The following is a 19,482-nucleotide window of genomic DNA, read 5'->3' on the forward strand; positions in this document are numbered from 1 at the left end:
GGAAAGCATTCACAAGAAGGGTGATGGCCATGCACTGCAATATGATAGGTGCAATGAGAGCCTCTCGGCAGTGGTAAGGAACACTGCACACACCATGGAGGCCATCATTTCCAGTCTGCAGAGAGACCGTGCAGATCCAGACCTCATGACGCGTGTTATGGGCAATCTGACAGCTCCCATTACAGCACAGGCGGAAGCAACGCAATGTCTTGGTGCTGTAATGCGGACAATGGTTGACGGCATCAAGTCTCAGACTGCTCTCAAGCAATCTCTGACTCCTGCCATCACTGCTGGGTCCACCACAGTCCTCCGGGGATCTCACGGTGTCACAACAAGCCACCAATCTGTGCTCCAGCAGATTGGTGGGGATGTTAAGGTGCTGCCCCGGGGGAGTGGCAGTGGGTCAGTGGAGCAGGAACCTGCTGTTCTTTCAGGATGACAGCATTCCTGATCCCACCACAGCCACTCGGTGCCTGCCACCCAGCCTGAGGTGGTGCAGTCTACAGCTGGGCCTTCCCAGCCCAGAGCTGGTTGAGGGCATCTTGTAAGGCCATCTGTAGTCTCTGGCCCTGACACAGCAGCCTTTCACCAGCCCTGCTGTAGCGGACACACTACGGAGAAGCTGTAGAATAGGTAAAGCGAGTGTTAAGAGGGAATATAAGGTATTGCACAAGGGTGATTCTTAATTATAATTGTCGTTTATGATACTGTTAAATGTTTAGAGATAAATTTTAATTGGAATATTGCATATTTGGTGGTGACTCTCATTTCAGTTTTGGGGCTGTGGAAGGGAAATTGATGTGCTGATGGGGACGAGCAGAGAAATCAGGAAGTGAACTGGAAATCACTGGAACGGAATTCTTGTGAGCCGGTTGCAGACCGCCCTTGCAGAATCGCGATTGAGTGGCTGCCTCCTCCGTCGCTGGTGTTGCTGCTCCTGCTCCTCCTCCCCCTCCTCCTCCTCATCCTCCTTCACATCCTCCTGAAGTGGTGGAGTTATGCCCGGTGGCAATGGCTGCGCCCTCATGATGGCCAGGCTTGCAGTATGCAGCGGAACCATTGCTTGAGCACTCCGATGGTCTACTCAATGACGTTCCTGGTGGCAGCATGGCTCTCATTATACGAGTGCTGGACAGGAGTGTTGGGGTTGCGGAGGGGAGTCATGAGCCAGGTGGGGAGCAGATAGCACTTGTCTCCGACCAGCCAGCCGCGAGCTTAATGTGGTGGTTGGAACAGAGCTGGCACACCAATCTGGTGCAGGACGACTGCACCATGGCTGCTGCCAGGATAGGGGGTATTGACAGTGACGATGCAGCATGTGTGGTCCCACACCAACTGCACTTTCAGTGAGTGGGGGCAGCCTTAGTGATTACGGAATAACTCAGGTTGTTATATGGTGCCCTAAATCTATGTGGGTGCAGTCAATGATGCCCTGCACCATGGGGAAGCCCACTATCCTGATAGAGCCATATGCACGTTTGTGCTGTTTCTCTCTGGTCAGGGGGAAGGAAACTTAGCCCCTTCTCCTTCTGTACAGAATATCTGTGACCTCGCGGATGGAGCAATGGACAGCAAACTGGGAGATGTTGGAGATGTCTCCTGTCACTGCCTGGAAGGATCCGCTGGCATAGAAATTGAGCGCTATGGTGTCCTTGACTGCCACTGAGAGAGCCATCCTCACCCTGGTCTGAGGCTCGCGGTCTGGTTACAGGAGATGGCAGAGCTCTGTGACCACGTCCTTACTGAAATGCAGCCTTCGAACACACTGTTCCTCAGTGAAATTGATTGCTGCCAGAACACCCTGGGAGGGTAAGGTCTCCTGTTGACAGCCCTGTCGGCCCTCCTCTCTCTGCCTAAATTGCCTCCGATGGTGACGTCAGAGCGTGAGGTCACATGCCAACAGAGCCCCCATGAAACAAAATAAATGTTGTCCCTACAAATCTGGCCTAAATGAAAGTCACGAAATTTTAACAGCCAGAACACTCCTTCAACTGAAAACTGCTGCAATCTGTCAAAAAGCCTGTCTGCCAATGTGAAAGTAAGCCGACTAAATTACGTCCCAAAAATGGTGGCATTAAATAGCGTTCCTCCAGCCGACTTCCGACTGAAACTCGACAGCTGAAGCGGACTGAAACACATTGGGCGCGACGAAATTTAGCTCCCAAGCGGTGACGGGCCGCTGTGTACGACGATTACATCATCATCAGCGGGTTCGGCCGAGCGGAGTGCTACGCGTTAGCGCCGCCGCAAAGCTCCCGCCCAATTTAACGAGAGGCGCTATGTTTTGCCATGCTCGGGCGAAGTCATTTGCGGCCCATTAATCTCCCAGGGGCAAATCCAGCCCATAGTATTTACAGCACAGAAACAGGCCATTCGATGTTTATGCTCCACACGAGTCTCCTCCCACCCTATTTCATCTTACCCGAACATTGCAACATCAGTCTATTTTTAAGTTGCTTTTCGCAGAACAGAGGGATCAAAAAAAAATTAAAAATTAAAAATAGTTTTTTAATTTAAAAATTCCACGAAATGAAGATTTATCTGCCTGTTCAGATGCAAACTTGATGTGCACAGCAACAAAGTAATAATTTTATTGTTAAATCGCTAAACAGTGAGTGAGATTAGTACAGCACTCTCCCTGGAACTGTTCCAGTTCCTCTATCTCTGCCCAACAAGTCTTCCATGACCATGTGGCAGGACCAAACAATGCTTATGCAGAATGTGCCCTTCCAGTGACCCTGCAAGTACCTTAACCACAGCAGTGCGCAAACATGGCCAAGTTGACATTTTTTTTTGCAATTGCAGACCCATTTCTGTGATGCTCAGTTTGGCTTTGGTTATTACGATACTGACAGCGAGATTTATAGCCTAGAACAAAAACAGAAAATGCTGGAGACCTTACGTGAGAAATTGTCTCACATTAAGCCTGATTTCTGGGCAGCAAATGAGTATTCTAAGATCGGAGTTCTGAGGAAAGGTTACCAACATTAACAATGTTTCTCCTTCTGACCTGCCGACTGTTTCCAGCATTCCCTATTTTTATTTATAGAGCATGGCCTATTCCTGTTCCTATTTCTTATGTTCTTATGTTCTTATGTTAGTTCCTCTAACTCTGTCCTCTTGGCAACCTTGTCCATCACTGCACCATTAGCGGCCATGAGGTGCCAACCTGGGGAAGCTGCAACACAGGACTGTATGCATACTAAACAGCAGAAGCAGCATGCTATAGACAGAGCTAAGCGATCCCACAATCAACAGATCAGATCAAAGCTCTGTAGTCCTGCCACATCCAGTCGTGAATAGTGGTGCACAATTAAACAATTAACGGGTGGAAGAGGCTCCATGAATATCCCCATCCTCAATGATGACAGACCCTGGCACTTGAGTGCAAAAGACAAGGCTGAAGTATTTGCAACCATCTTCAACCAGAAGTGCCGAGTGGATGATCCATACCGGCCTCCTCCTGAGGTCCACACCAACACAGAAGCCAGTCTTCAATTCGATTCACTCCACGTGATATCAAGAAAAAGCTGAGCGCAGTGGATACAGCAAAGGCTACAGGCCCCGACAACATCCTGGCTGTCGTCCTGAAGACTTGTGCTCCAGAACTAGCCACGCCTCTAGCCAAGCTGTTCCAGTACAGCTACAACACTGGCATCTATCCGACAATGTGGAAATCTGCCCAGGTACGTCCTGTCCATAAAAAGCAGGACAAATCCAATCTGTCCAATTACCGCCCCATCAGTCTACTCTCAATCATCAGCAAAGTGATGGAAGGTGTCAAGTGGCATTTACCAGTATTCTGCTCACCGAAACCCAGTTCGGGTTCCGCCGGGACTACTTGGCTCCAGACCTTATTACAGCCTTGGTCCAAACATGGACAAAAGAGTTGAATTCCAGAGGTGAGGTGAGAGTGACTGCCTTGGAAGTATATTCATTCCTTGTCACTGGGTCAAAATCCTGGAACTCCCTCTCTAACAGCACTGTGGGAGCACCTTCACCACATGGGCTGCAACGGTTCAAGAAAGTGGCTCACCACCACCTTCCCAAGGGCAATTAGGGATGGACAATAAATATTGGCCTTGCCAGCGACGCCCACATCCCATGAACAAATATTTTAAAAAATGCCTCCAGCCACCTAAGTTCTATACTTTGGAATTCCCTCCCTAAACTCCTCGACCTTTACACATTCCTCTCTTCCTTTAAGATCCTTCTTAAAACCCACCTCGTTCACCAACCTTTTGGTCACCTCTCCTAATAAGTCCTTCTTTGGCTCAGCAACCATGTTTTGATTACACCTCTGTGAAATGCATTCGGATATTTTCCCACATTAAAGGTGCGATATAAATGACCACAGATTCTGTCCACCTTTCCCAAAACAAAGTCTTTCTAATGTTCTTCTCTGCACGTTGCACGCCTACCTGATTCCGCTGAGGTTGCTAACACACTTAATGTCATTATGCTTTTGGCTTTCTAAGGGTGTTTGCCGCAAGGCTAAGGGGTGTAGTTCTCAGCAATCTTGAGTGGGGCACAATGCTCGCAAGAGTTAATGTCAGAATATGAACAATTATCTTAATATCATGTCTCGATGTGTACCATTACTACCAGATATTTTGAGTAATGCCTATTTGTGTAATTATAAGAACATAAGTAATAGGAGTAGGCCATACGGCCCCTCGAGCCTGCTATGCCATTCAATAAGATCACGGCTGATCTAATCTTGGCCTCAACTCCACTTTCCTGCCTGTTCCCCATATCCCTTGACTCCTCTATAGTTCAAGAATCTGTCTATCTCAGCCTTGAATATATTCAATGACTCAGCCTCCACAGCTCTCTGGGGTAGAGAATTCCAAAGATTCATGACCCTCTGAGAGAAGACATTCAACCTCATCTCCACCTGAAATGGGCGACCCCTTATTCTGAAACTATGCCCCTAGTTCTAGATTCCCCCACGAGGGGAAATATCCTCTCAGCATCTACCCTGTCAAGCTCCCTCAGAATCCTATATGTTTCAATAAGATCACCTCTCATTCTTCTAAACTCCAATGAATACAGGCCCAAACTTCTTAATCTTTCCTCATAAGTCACCCCCTACATCCCAGGAACAACCTAGTGAAGCTTCTCTGAATTGCCTCCAATACAAGTATATCCCTCCTTATGATAACCGTTGTCCTTGGAACTTTTAGTTAGTATGGAAAGAGGATGTGTACCTAAGGGTCTGGAACTGGGGAAATTGGTAACTATATTTGAAGTGTAAAAAGGATATTGAGGCACTGAAAAAGATGCAAAAATGATTTACAAAGTTGATGTCATGTATTCAACTGTCATTGTAACCCATGTATAAACTGACCTAAGTTGTACACCATGAGAACATTGACCACTAGGTGGTGAACTTCTGGGAGACGCTCCTAATCTGGACTTTCAGGTATAAAAGGAGAAGCTCCACCCACCTTCTTCACTTCAGTGCTGGCTAATAAAGGTTACTGGTCACAGAGTGACCTTCTCTCAAGTATGGGCCTCATGTGCATTTCTACTGTATAGTAAGGACATATTATTGGTGATGAGAAACTGGGATTTAAACCACGCGAGCATGGCCACTAGCAGCACAGATGAGAGATACTGTGTTGGTGATGATTGGAACGACTTTATTGAGAGACTACAGCAAAGTTTCGTCACTAAGGAATGGCTGGGACAGGATTCGTCCGACAAACGCAGGGCTCATCTCCTGACGGTTTGTGGATCCAGGACGTACTCCCTGATGAAGGACATTCTAGCGGCAGAGAAGCCGGTGGACAAGACTTTTGAAGAGCTCAGTAAGTTGATCGGGGAACACTTTAAACCGGCTTGCAGCATGCACACGGCGAGACACAGGTTTTACACGCACCTGTGGCGAGAAGGGCAAAGCGTTCCAGACTTTGTGGCAGATCTCCGGCGACTGGCGAGCCTATGTAAGTTCCCAGATGCATGCAGAGCGGAGATGCTGCGAGACTTTTTTATTGAGGGCTTTGGGCAAGCTGGGGTTTTCAGCAAACTGATTGAGACCAAAGACTTGACCCTGGAAACAGCGGCTTTGATGGCCCAGACATTTATCTCAGGGGAGGAAGAGACCAGAATGATGTTTGACAAAAATTTTGGTTTAAATGCAGCAAATGGACAGGGAGTCAACATTGTTAACGCGGCACGCAGTTCTCCAGGCAGACAGGGGCAATGGACATGCCCGAGCATGTAGTCGAACCCAAAGGGGGAATTCAACAGAGACAATGGCTAGCTGAACGGCGATTCATGCCATCGCAAGGGACAATGCGGCCAGTAATGGGGCCATCAACACCTGTCAATGGTGCGCTTAAGGGCAGTTACAGAGACAGTCAGAGACGATCAACTGGTAATGGACCTTTTTTTTCCAACAACGGCTCATGTTGGAGGTGTGGAGGCAAACACCCAGCCAGAGCTTGCAGGTATCAGCAATATACCTGCAGAAACTGCAACGTCAGCAGTCACTTGGCGCGTATGTGCAGGAAGCCTGCAGCCAGGTTGATGTACGAGGAGGACAGGCCCGATGTAAGTCCTACGAGGCCAAATGGACACTGGGGGAAATCGCTGGAAGCTGAAGTTCAGCGAGTTCATGTGGAGCACATATACAGTTCATATACCAGGACACCACCGATAATTATGAAAGTGTTCCTCAATGGCATCCCAGTATCAAAGGAGCTAGACACGGGGACCAGCCAGTCCCTGATGAGTATCAAACAGTTCGACAAGTTGTGGGCGTCCAAGGCCAGGAGGCCACAATTATTGCCGATTGACGCACAGCTACGGACATATACAAATGAGATCATTCCGGTGCTAGGCAGCGCCACGGTAGTCGTGACCCACAAAGATTCGGAGTACAGGTTGCCACTCTGGATTGTCCCAGGGGATGGTCCCGCACTGCTGGGGAGGAGTTGGCTGACTGTCATGAATTGCAAATGGGGTGATGTCAATGCAATTTCTTCTGTGGAGCGAATTAATGCTCACAGGTCCTGGACAAATTTAACTCATTATTTCAACCCGGCATTGGCACTTTCATGGGGACCAAGGTTGTGATTCACATAAACCCGGACGCCTGGCCAATACACCACAAGGCCAGAGCGGTGCCGTACGTGATGCGGGAAAAGATAGAAGGCGAATTGGACCGCCTGCTGAGGGAAGGCATCATTTCGCCAGTCGAATTCAGTGACTGGGCGAGCCCAATTGTGCCGGTGCTCAAGGCGGATGGGTCGGTCAGGATATGTGGCGATTACAAGGCCACCATCAATCGGGTGTCACTCCAAGACCAGTACCCGCTACCGAGAGCTGAGGACCTCTTTGCGACGCTATCCAGTGGCAAACTTTTTCAAAATTAGACCTGACCTCAGCTTACATGACCCAGGAGCTGGCGAGTGAGTCGAAGAAGCTGACCACCATCACGACACACAAGGGGTTGTTTGAGTACAACAGATGTCCGTTCGAGATTCGCTCGGCCGCCACGATCTTTCAATGAAAGATGGAAAGTCTCCTCAAGTCGATTCCAAGGACAGTGGTTTTTCAAGACGACATCCTCATCACGGGTTGAGATACTAAAAAACACCTCCACAACCTGGAGGAGGTGCTACGCAGGCTGGACCGGGTAGGTCTGCGACTGAAAAAGGCGAAATGCGTTTTCCTTGCTCCAGAGGTAGAATTCCTGGGGATGAGGGTAGCAGCAGATGGGATCAGACCTACTGCATCCAAAACGGAAGCGATCCATAGAGCACCCAGACCCCGTAACACGGCGGAGCTGCGTTCGTTCCTGGGGCTCCTGAACTATTTTGGTAACTTTCTTCCCAAATTGAGCACGCTGTTAGAGCCGCTACACGTGCTCCTACGCAAAGGTTGTGCATGGGTCTGGGGGGACAGCCAGGAAAGGGCTTTTGATAGAGCACGCAATTTGTTATGCTCCAACAATCTGCTAACGCTATATGACCCATGTAAGAAATTTGTTTTCACATGGGACGCGTTGTCCTATGGGGTCAGGTGTGTGTTGCAGCATATCAATGCTAAGGGTCAGTTATAGCCGGTAGCTTATGCCTCCAGAGGTCTGTCCCAGGCAGAAAGGGGCTACGGGATGGTAGAAAAGGAAGCATTTGCATGTGTATATGCTGTAAAAAAAAAATGCATCAGTACCTGTTTGGCAGGAAATTTGAGCTGGAGACAGATCACAAACACCTAACGTCCCTTTTGGCCGACAACAAGGCCATAAATGCAAATGCGTCGGCCCGCATACAGAGGTGGGCACTCACGTTAGCCGCCTATGACTATACAATTTGGCACAGACCGGGCACTGAAAACTTCACCGATGCACTCAGCAGGCTCCCACTCGCCACCACCGAGGGGGCAACCGAGCATGCTGCTGAGATGGTCATGGCTGTTGAAGCTTTCGAAAGCGAAGGCTCACCCGTGACAGCCTGTCAGATCAAAGTCTGGACAAATAAAGACCCGCTACTGTCTTTAGTCAAGAAATGTGTCCTGAATGGGGACTGGGCAGCCACGTACGAGGCATGCCCTGAGGAATTTAAACCATTTCACAGGCACAAGGATGAACTCTCGATTCAGGTCGATTGCCTACTATGGGGAAACCGAGTAGTAATGCCCCAGATGGGCAGAGAGGTGTTCATCCGAGAACTCCACAATGAGCACCCGGGCATTGTCATGATGAAGGCAATTATCAGGTCACACGTTTAGTGGCCAGGAATAGATGCAGACCTGGAACTTTGTGTTCACAGGTGCAACACGTGTGCCCAGCTGGGCAATGTGCCCAGGGAAGCCCCCCTTAGCCCCTGGTCCTGGCCCGCCAAGCCATGGTCATGCATCCATGTGGACTACGCAGGTCCTTTCATGGGAAAAAATTTTTTGGTTGTAGTAAACGCCTACTCCAAATGGATCGAGTGTGACATTCTCAATTCAAGCACATTCTCTGCCACGGTAGAAAGTCTACGGGCAATGTTCACCGCCCATGGTCTACCGGACGTCTTGGTCAGCGACAATAGCCCGTGCTTTACAAGCATTGAATTCCAGGACTTCATGGCAGGAAATAGTATCAACCATGTCAGAACGGCACCGTTCAAGCCGGCCTCAAATGGCCAGGCAGAACGAGCAGTGCAGATAATCAAACAGAGGATGCTCAGAATCCAAGGGGGTTCCCTACAAAGCCGCTTATCACGCCTCCTGTTGGCCAATAGATCCCGACCACACTCGCTCACAGGGGTTCCACCCGTAGAGCTGCTAATGAAAAGGTCTCTCAAAAACCAGGTTATCCCTTATACACCCCACCATGAAAGAAATTGTTGAAAGCAGGCGCTGGTCATAATGTGACTACCATGACGGGAATGCGAGGGCACGATGTATTGATGTCAATGACCCTGTCTTTGTCCTCAACTATGCTGCAGGGCCTAAATGGCTCGCAAGCACTGTGATTGCCAAAGAGAGGGATAGGATTCTGGTAGTTAAACTTACCAATGGACAAATCTGCCGCAACCACGTGGATGAAACAAAAAGGAGATTCAGCAACCCCATAAAAGAAGCAGAGGAAGAACACGATGTAGAGTTCACTCCATCACAGGTGACCGAACACCGGAACCAGGTGGAGGAGAGCCCAGTCACTGTGGGCAGTCCGGACAGGCCTGAGGCACCACAAACAGCAGACACTCAGGCCAGTGCCCAACAACCGGAGCCCCAACTCAGGCGCTCTACAAGGGAACGTAAACCACCAGAGAGACTCAACCTGTGATCCCAATAAGACTTTGCGGGGGAGGTGATGTCATGTATTCAACTGTCACTGTAACCCATGTATAAACTTACCTAAGTTGTCCACCGTGAGAACACTGACCACTGGGTGGTGAACTTGTGGGAGACACTCCTAACCTGGACTTTCAGGTATAAAAGGGGAAGCTCCACCCACCTTCTTCACTTCAGTGCTGGAATAAAGGCTACTGGTCACAGAGCGACCTTCTCTCAAGTATGGGCCTCGTGTGCATTTGTACTGTATAGTAAGGACATATTAGTTGATACCAGAATGAAAGGGTACAAATATCAGGAAAGACTCAACAGGCTGGGGCTCCTTTCTCTGGAAAACAGAAGGTTGAGAGGTGACCTGATAGTGGTCTTTAAAATTATCATAGGATAAACATAAAGAAGATGTTTCCACTTGTGGAAAGCCCAAAATTAGGGATCATAAATATAAGATAGTCAACAATCGTCATTAATAAAACCAATGGGGAATTCAGGAGAAACTCCTTTACCCAGAGAGTGGTTAGAATGTAGAACTTGCTACCACATAGAGTGGCTAAGGTGACTAGCACAGATGCATTTAAGGAGACGCTGGATAAGTCCATGAGGGAGATAGAGTTAGATGAGGTAGAGTGGGAGGAGAGTTGTGTGGAGTATAAACACCGACATAGACCAGTTGGGCCGAATGGCCTGTTTCTGTGTTGCAAATTCTAAGCAATATTATGTAATTCAAAAGTTCGAGTTTACAAACATCCTGTGGTCACTATTGTTCAAGGACAGTTGTTAGATTCTTGGAAACAAGTTGCCTATATAAGGTGCACATAGTCGTTAGATTGTTAGAACGGACTCAAAAGTGAAACTCATAGCTCTGTTCCCGAACTGGTAACTATAACTTTTTTGGTTGACATTTTAATCTTTTGTTTCAATTTGTGTTTCATAGCCTTTCGGTTTGAAACTTGTAAGTTTTTGAATCGATCAGAGCTGGCATGCAACTGAACTAGCGAGGAACTGTTGAATCTGCTGTTTTGCGTGAATTAAACTGAGAAGCTGAGAGAAGAACTTCCACGTGATGCAGCCTTTGAGCAACATGCACTTTGATCGTTTCTAGTAGAAGGGGCGCGGTACAAGAGCAGCAACAACTTGCATTTATACAGCAGAGTAACGTAGTGAACGTCCCAAAGCATTTCACAGGGAAGAAAGGACCTTCAGCACTAGTCAAATTAGGAGAGAGGAGGGAAATCATAAAGATAGGATTTGAGGAGGTTCTTAAAGGTTGAGGGAGAAGAGCAGAGAGTTGGGGTAAGGGTTTCTGAGAGCAGAGCTGAGATAGCCGAAGACTCTGGTACTGATGTTGTAGCAGAAGGGGTGTGAGGGGGCGCACAGGAGGTCCGAGTTCAAGGATTGAAGAGCACGGCTGGGGATGTAGGGCTGGAGGAGTTTGCAGAGACCGGCGGGAGGCTGCAGAGAAATTTGTGAAAGAGGACAAAGATTTTGGTGTCAATGGGTGAGAGGAGTGTTGGGCGAGTAGGATTTTGTGAGACAGGATACGGGGGTGGGTGAATGTGGAGTGCGTGGTGTATCAGAGCGAGGACAGAAGGAAGGGAGAGGGAAGTGGTATTAACCCCGTCAAAGGTTAATCAAACTTTGTTACGAGCTTTGCAGCTTACCTTCGGCCTCAGTTTTTAAAGGCACAGATAGTGATCAGGAGCGGGTACCCTCTCTGATCTTTCCCCTCACTAACAGCCGTCTAGACCCTGAGCTCTGGAATTCCTTTTCTAAACCTCTCCATCTCTCCCTGTCCCTCTTTAAGACCTTCCTTAAAAACCTCTTTGACCAAGCTTTTGGTCACCTGTCCTAATATCTCTTTCTTTGGCTCATTTCTTTTCCAATTACAACAACAACTTGCATTTACATGGCGCCTTTGATGTAGTAAAATGTCTCAAGGCCCTTCACAAGACTGTTATAAGACAAAACATTTGACACAGCCTCATAAGGAGAAATTGGGCCTGATGACCAAAAGCTTGGTCAAGGAGGTAGGTTATAAGGAGCATATTAAAGGAGAAAAGCGAGGTAGAGAGGCGGAGAGGTTTAGGCAGGGAGTTCCAGAGCTTGGGGCCCAGACAACAGAAGGCACGGCCACCAATGGTTGAGCGATTATAATCAAGAATGCTCAAGAGGGCAGAATTAGAGGAGCATAGATATCTTGGTGGGGGGGGGGGGGGGGTTGTGGGGCTGGAGGAGATTACAGAGATAGGGAGGGGCAAGGTCATTGAGGGATTTGAAAACAATGATGAGAATTTTGAAATTGAGGCATAGCTTAACCGGAAGTCAATATAGGTCAGCGAGCACAGGGGTGATGGGTAAAAGGGACATGGTGCGAGTTACGACATGGGCAGCCGAGTTTTGGATCACCTCAAGTTTACGCAGGGTAGAACGTGGGAGACCAGCCAGGAGTGCGTTAGAATAGTCAAGTCTAGAGGTAACAAAGGCATGGATGAGGACTTCAGCAGCGGATGAGCTGAGGCAAAGGCAGAGACTGACGATGTTACAGAGGCAGAAATATGGGGTCTTAGTTATGTCGCGGACATGTGGTCGGAAGCTCATTTCAGCTCCTGTGAAGCACCTTGGATATTTTTCTACATTAAAGGTACTATATATAAGTGAGTTTGCTGGAAACGAACTGGTTGTTTAAAAAAAATGAAGAACAATGAAACAAAAAGGAGCGTTAAACAAGGAGCTTGGAGCCCTAGCACAGGAGGACGGCCAAAGACAGAGCAGAGCCATACCTCGGCATTTATGGAAGGCAGATAAGGACAGGCTTATGAGCAGGAGCAGCAGTCCTGGTGACAGCAGCTATGCCAATGGTTCAAGGTACTCAGGGAGGCAGCAAGGGAGGTTCGGATATGGTAAGGGGGGGGTAGGGGCAGGTGGCTCAAGGATTGTGAATACAGGTACGTTTGATCTCTGGATGTAAAAAAAATGCAAGTCTGAAGAGTTATATTTATTTCAAAACTTATGACAGCTGGAGGCCCATGAGAGTGGTGAGGAGGACACTGGGTGCGAGTGATATACAGCACTAAAAGCATGCAAAATCCACTTTATAAAAATACTGAAGCCACACATATTGAGAGGAGAAACGCAAAATGTATTTACTCTTAAGGTGAACATATATAAAGAAATAAATTGACATTAAAAGTAAAATATTTCTCATCATCATAGGCAGTCCCTCGAAATCGAGGAAGACTTGCTTCCACTCTGAAAGTGAGTTCTCAGGTGACTGAACAGTCCAATACGGGAATTACAGTCTCTGTCACAGGTGGGACAGTCATAGAATCATAGAATGGTTACAGCACAGAAGAAGGCCATTCGGCCCGTGCCGACTCTCAGCTAGTCCCACTCCCCCACCCTTTCCCCGTAGCCCTGCAAATTTTTTTGTTTTAGATACTTATCCAATTCTCTTTTGAAAGCCATGATTGAATCTGCCTCCACCGGCCTTTCAGGCAGTGCATTCCAAATCCTAACCATTCGCTGCATAAAAATGTTTCTCTTTACATCGCCTTTGGTTCTTTTGCCAATCACCTTGAATCTGTGTCCTCTGGTTCTCAACCCTTCTTCCAATGGAAACTGTTTCTCTCTATCTACTCTGTCCAGACCCCTCATGATTTTGAACACCTCCGTTGAAGGATAGGGTAGTTGGGAAGTCTAGTTTGCTGCACACTCCTTCCGCTGCCTGCGCCTATTTTCTGCATGCTCTCGGCGACGGGACTCGAAGTGCTCAGCACCTACTAGTTCCAATCACACCTCTAGTGTGGGACATCAGGCTGGATCAATCTGTGGTTTTGGTAGCTGGTCCTGATAGCTGGCATGGGCACGATGGGCTGAACGGCCTCCTTCATTACAACATTACAACAGTGACTACACTCCAAAAGTACTTAATTGGCTGTGAAGCTCTTTAACACGTCCGGTGGCCGTGAAAGGCGCTATATAAATCCAAGTCTTTCTTGTGTGTTGCAGGTTTCGAAGTGACAATCTGAAGACGGAAAAGTCCCACCACAGCGCCACCAACGGCCAGAACAGGCGCTGCAATGGGACAGCTCCCCTTAGAGCAAGCTCCTCAGAAAATGTTTGGGTCAAATTCCCTCCCCATGTCGAGAATTTAATAGACAACACAATTCTGGCATTTGCAGCAATTTTATTCGTGCTTCAATCTTTTCAACGGGCGAGCTTTTAGTTTTATACTGCAAGTGTGTTCATTCAAAAGTAAGTTAACTGCCCACCTCAACATTGGCCCCAAAGTTGAGTTATTCGTCGATTTAGTCTCATTTCTATTCTTCTGTAAAGTTAAATATGACCCCATTTCAATCGAAACCTACAAAGCACAGAGAATATTTTTGGCTGCATTCGAACATGAAGACCCTGGCTTTAGTTCATAAAACAGTTCGTGGGGGGAAAAAATAGCTTAAGAGATGTGTTGAATCAAGGCACGAATGAATTTCCGGTGCGGGGCGAGTAAATGCATGTTTGGTATTGGAGGAGATAACAGTCCGGGAAGTGTAATTGGAGACCTGAACGGTGTAGTTACAGCATTGAGAAGCAACACTCGTGTTTCCTGCTGCAGGATTCATCGCTGAAAATGACAAGGAAAAGCCTCGCAGCTTTGCAAACCTTTCTTCTGTGTTCTGCCCTGTTGCTCGCTGCAAGAAAGCCCAGCACAGAAGCAGCCAGGATCCTTGCTGCCCCCTCGGATTGGAGCCACTGGCTGATCATGAAAAGGCTGCTACTGGAACTGGTGCAGAGGAAACACGAGGTAACGGTGCTGAGGGGCAGCGACTCCAGGAGCATTGAAGAGAGCTCCCAGGATTTCACCATCGAAATAGCCCGTATCCCCCCGGGCCAGGCCAGCAAGGCATTCACAGGGAGCCAACTGCACGAATTTATCTTCAACTCGGTCTATGCTGAAGATGGTTTCCTGTCCAGCGTCTCCGCTGCCTGGGGGCTGCTGGCCTTACTTGCCCGGACTAACGAAGTGAGGATTCCTGGTATTAAGGCCATGTTCGAAGATCCTCTGCTGCTGGAACGATTGAAAGTTGCAGATTTTGACGTGGTTGTAGCCGACCCTTACAATGCAGGCGGCGTCATGTTGGCCCATTTGCTTGACATCCCAATCGTGCTTTTTGGCAGATGGACTGTAACTGGAGACCTCCACTTTAACCTCGCTCCATCGCCACTCTCCTACGTCCCTGTGCTAAATTCGCGTCTGACGGACAGAATGGCGTTCTTAGACAGATTGAAGAATGTTTTTGTGTATGCTATGTCTGATTTCATGAGCAACATTTACATATACCCCGCATACAACAAACTCTGTCAGCTTTACCTCAAAAGCGATATCACAATGAAAGAACTTTACCAAAAGGCAGATATCTTCCTCATGAAGGTTGACTTCATCTTTGACTTCCCAAGGCCAACCATGCCGAATCTGGTCTACATTGGAGGTGTTCAGTGCAGCCCGGGCAAGCCCCTCCGTCCTGACCTGCAGCAGTTCATGGAAAGCTCTGGCGAGGATGGGGTAGTGATCTTCTCCTTAGGAAGTATTGTCGTCACCCTTCCTCCAGCACTGGCCACAGAAGTGGCGGCAGGTCTAGCACAGCTCCCTCAGAAGGTGATCTGGCGATATCTCGGCGAGGTGCCCTCAACTTTAGGAAACAACACCAAAGTAATGAACTGGCTGCCTCAAAATGACCTGTTGAGTCACCCAAAGACAAAAGCTTTCATCACACACGGTGGCGAAAATGGGGTTTACGAGGCCATCTATCATGGCGTCCCTATGGTTGGCATCCCAGTCTTTGCCGATCAGTACGATAACATTTTGCGTCTCAAAGCCCGAGGCGTTGCGGTCATGTTGGACTTGGTTCATTTGAAGAGGGACGTTATATTCCAGGCTGTGCAAACTGTCATAGAAAACCCTTCCTACCGAGAGAACATGAAGCGTTTATCTGCCTTGCATAGAGATGTGCCACTGGATCCAAAAGAACTTGCTGTTTTCTGGATTGAATACACAGTAAGACACAGAGGTGCTGCTCATTTAAGAGCCGCAGGCAATGAGTTGCCGTTCTATCAGTACCACTTACTGGATGTGATTGCCTTCATTATAATTGTATTGAGCCTTTCCCTTTATCTTGCCTATAAAATGCTAAAAGCATTACTTGTCAAAATGTGCTTAGGAAGGAAGAAGAAAAGGGATTAGGTTAAAGCCAAAGGAATGATTCGAAGTTAGAGGAAGAGCTCATCGATAATTGGCAGCCCCTTTTACATTGCACCAGATTTTCTCCTCCAATTTCAACCCCTAAGCACACAATTATGTCACATTTCCTGTAACCAGTTTTCTTTAACTGGCTGTCACATGGCATGTGGCATAATCCTATCACCAAGCCTCCTACATGTCACCTTATCAAACGCCTTTTGAAAAATTCCATACACAATTATATAGGAGATTAATATTCCCTATGCCCTAAACATGCCCAATGTTGTCCTCAAAGTGCAGTTAGCGACAATCCTGCTGAACTCTGGGAAAGCAAAGAGCAATGCTCAGAATTTTGGATACACAAAGTTAGCCCTGCACACTGCGAGGGGAGGGGGAGAGGATCTCCCGCAGTTAGGCTTTAGTCCCAATTAGTCGTGAGCAGAAGCAAAAAAACATCCAGGCTTGTCAAGGATGAATGAAGGATTATGTTACTGGGGCTAAAGGGGTTAAATTGTGAAGACAGGTTGCATAGACCAGGCTTATATTCCGACGGGCATAGAAGATTAATAAGATATAATTGAGATGTTTAAAACGATTAAAGGAGTTGATAGGGCAGATACAGAGAAACAAATTGCTCTGGTGGCAGACTTGAGAACAAGGGACCACAACCTTAAAATTAGAGCTTGGGCATTCAGCAGTGATGTCAGGGCACACTTCTTCACACAAAGGGTCGTGGGAATCAGGAACTCTCCCCCAAAATACTGTTGAGGCCGGAGTCAACTGAAAATTTCACAACTGAGATTGTTAGATTTTTGTTAGGCGAGGGTATTAAGGGATATGTAATCAAGGCAGTTACATGGAGTTAAGGTACAGCCCAGACATAATCTAACTGAAAGGTGGAACAGACTTGGGGGGCGGGGGCATGCGAGAGGTGTCCTTTACCCATACATGAAGCAAGCATTAGGGGATAAGGGGTTATAGGGAGTGGGCAGGGAAGTGGAACTGAGACCATGATCAGATCAGCCATGATCTTATTGAATGGCGGAGCAGGCTCGAGGGGCCGTATGGCCTATCCCTGTTCCTATTTCTTATGTTCTTATGTTAGACCCTTTGCATATGCAACTAAGATGCCTAACGCCTATTTCAGGTTCCCACTCCAACATTGGTTTTCCCTGAGGCAGCTATGCCTTGTGCAATTTTTCAATTGATGAATCCTCTATCACTCGAGAAATGTTCTTTCTTTACAAACGGAGAAATAAGAATGACATATTCTTATATCTGTTAATAAGCAATTTATGCTGCAGTGGTGTGTGTGTGTGTACTAGGCCTGTGTGTATAAGAGTTAAGTGTCTGAATACAGAGGCAACTGTTGTACTGAAAGCAGTTCCACCAGAAGGAGGAAGAAGGCTACAATGATAGATTGAGATTCATCGCGCTGATGTCCTAGAATTGAGCCTAGGCATCCCGGAGTGAGGCATGACAATCAACGCTGCGGAAATCTTTGTTAAAGCTACAAGCTTATTATTAGTAAGCTAAACATTAAACCGGTCATTTAATATAACTGATAAACTTGTTAATCAATGGTATTAAATTGTGGGAGCACCTTCACCACATGGACTGCAGCGGTTTAAGGAGAAAACCCAACGCTACCTTCTCAAGGGCAAATTAGAATGGGCAGTAACTGCCGACCTTGCCAGCGATGCCCATCCCGAGAATGAAAACACTGTTGAGTTCCTGTGGTATGCTTCAGCTGTCTTTTTTTGTAACTTTAGATATTAATTCTACCAGTTAATCTGTACCTTGTGTAATTATGCTGTTCAAAATTCAGTTTTTTTTCATTCAATCATGGTATGTGGGCGTCGCTGGCAAAGCCAGCATTTATTGCCCATCCCTAATTGCCCTTGTGTGACTTGCTGGGCCATTTCAGAAGGGGAGTTAAGAGTCAACCGCATTGCTGTGGGTCTGGAGTCACATATAATAATAATAATAACTTATTATTTAACGTAGTAAAACATCCCAAGGCACCTCGCAACAGTGTTACAACAAACAGGTAAATTTGACACTGAGCCAGAGAAGAAATTAAGGCGGATGATCAAAAGCTTGTTTAAAGAGGTAGGTTTTAACATAGAAACATAGAAAATAGGTGCAGGCGTAGGCCATTCAGCCCTTCGAGCCTGCACCACCATTCAGTAAGATCATGGCTGATCATTCGCCTCAGTACCCCTTTCCTGCTTTCCATAACGAGCGTCTTAAAGGAGGAAAGAGAGGTAGAGAGGCATAGAGGTTTAGAGAAGGAGCTTCAGAGCTTAGGGCCTAAGCAGCTGAAGGCACGTCCACCGATATCACATATGGGCCAGACCGGGTAAGGGCGGCAGATTTCCTTCCCTAAAGGACATTAGTGAATCAATTGGGTTTTTACGACAATCCGGTAGTTTCATGGTCACCATTACTGGTACTAGCTTTTTATTCCAGATTTTAATTTTAATAATTTTTATTTAATAATTTTAATTTTAATTTTAATTAATTGAATTTAAATTCCCCAACTGCTGTGGTGGGATTTGAACTCACGTCTCTGGATTATTAGTCCAGGCCTCTGGATTACTAGTCCAGTAACATTACCACGATGTAAGTTGTTATTAATTGTATTTTCCTAACTGCATTAATCTCCTAAGTTAATTAATAAAGAAATGTTCATGATTTGATTTCTTTGATGACTTGGCAAGAAGAGGTTAAACAATTTCATATAATCTGAATCAGGTAATGTAAGACAGTTCAGCGAGCCAAATTTAGGCATCCAGTACTTCCTGAGAAGGGGGATGGGGATCTTCCGAGATTTCGTTGACAAGGAGTTACGGTAAAGGGGTTAAGGATTTGTCTGATGTTCTTTGATTAATAGCCCTGAAATTCCGATGTCTCGGGTCTGTACGAAGTTTCTACGGACCCGGGAAGGCATCGGAAAAGCCGGGTTTCAGCGCGCAATGCGCATGCGCTGAAAACCGGCTTTTCCGATCTGTCAAGTTTCTGGCTTGACAGATCTCGCGCATATCAGGAGTGAGGACACTTGCAGGGCAAGATTTCCGATATTTAAGAATATCTTGCCCTGCAAATGTCCTTTAAAATCTTGCGCCTGAAAAAGCAGGCGTATAGCTTACTTTTACAGGCGCAAGTGTTTAAAAATACACAGAAACATTTTAAAATAAAGTTATAAAAACACATTTTATTTAAAAAACCCCTCCCCACTATGTTAAGTTTATTTTAAGGCTTAATTAAAAAAACTTTTAAAAAGTCAGGAAAATAATTTTTTTATAAGAACTTTAATTTAAATGAATGTTAAATATGTAGTTTATTTTCTGTTTTTTTATTGTGTTTTGGGTGTTTATGGAACTCCTATTACTATGAATGGGAAAATATACTAACCTGATTAGCTGCAGTCTCCAGCTCCCGGCCTGTGCACGTCC

At 46.8% G+C, this 19,482-nt stretch overlaps 1 pseudogene; it reads left to right on the forward strand.

Annotated features, from left to right (window-relative positions):
- LOC139281222 (UDP-glucuronosyltransferase 2C1 pseudogene) overlaps positions 1-18,721 on the forward strand; it is a 177,874-nt pseudogene extending 159,153 nt beyond the window's left edge.
- The last annotated feature ends 761 nt before the right edge of the window (positions 18,722-19,482 follow it).

Source organism: Pristiophorus japonicus, chromosome 15, assembly GCF_044704955.1.
Source record: "Pristiophorus japonicus isolate sPriJap1 chromosome 15, sPriJap1.hap1, whole genome shotgun sequence".
Taxonomy (NCBI): Eukaryota; Metazoa; Chordata; class Chondrichthyes; family Pristiophoridae; genus Pristiophorus; species Pristiophorus japonicus.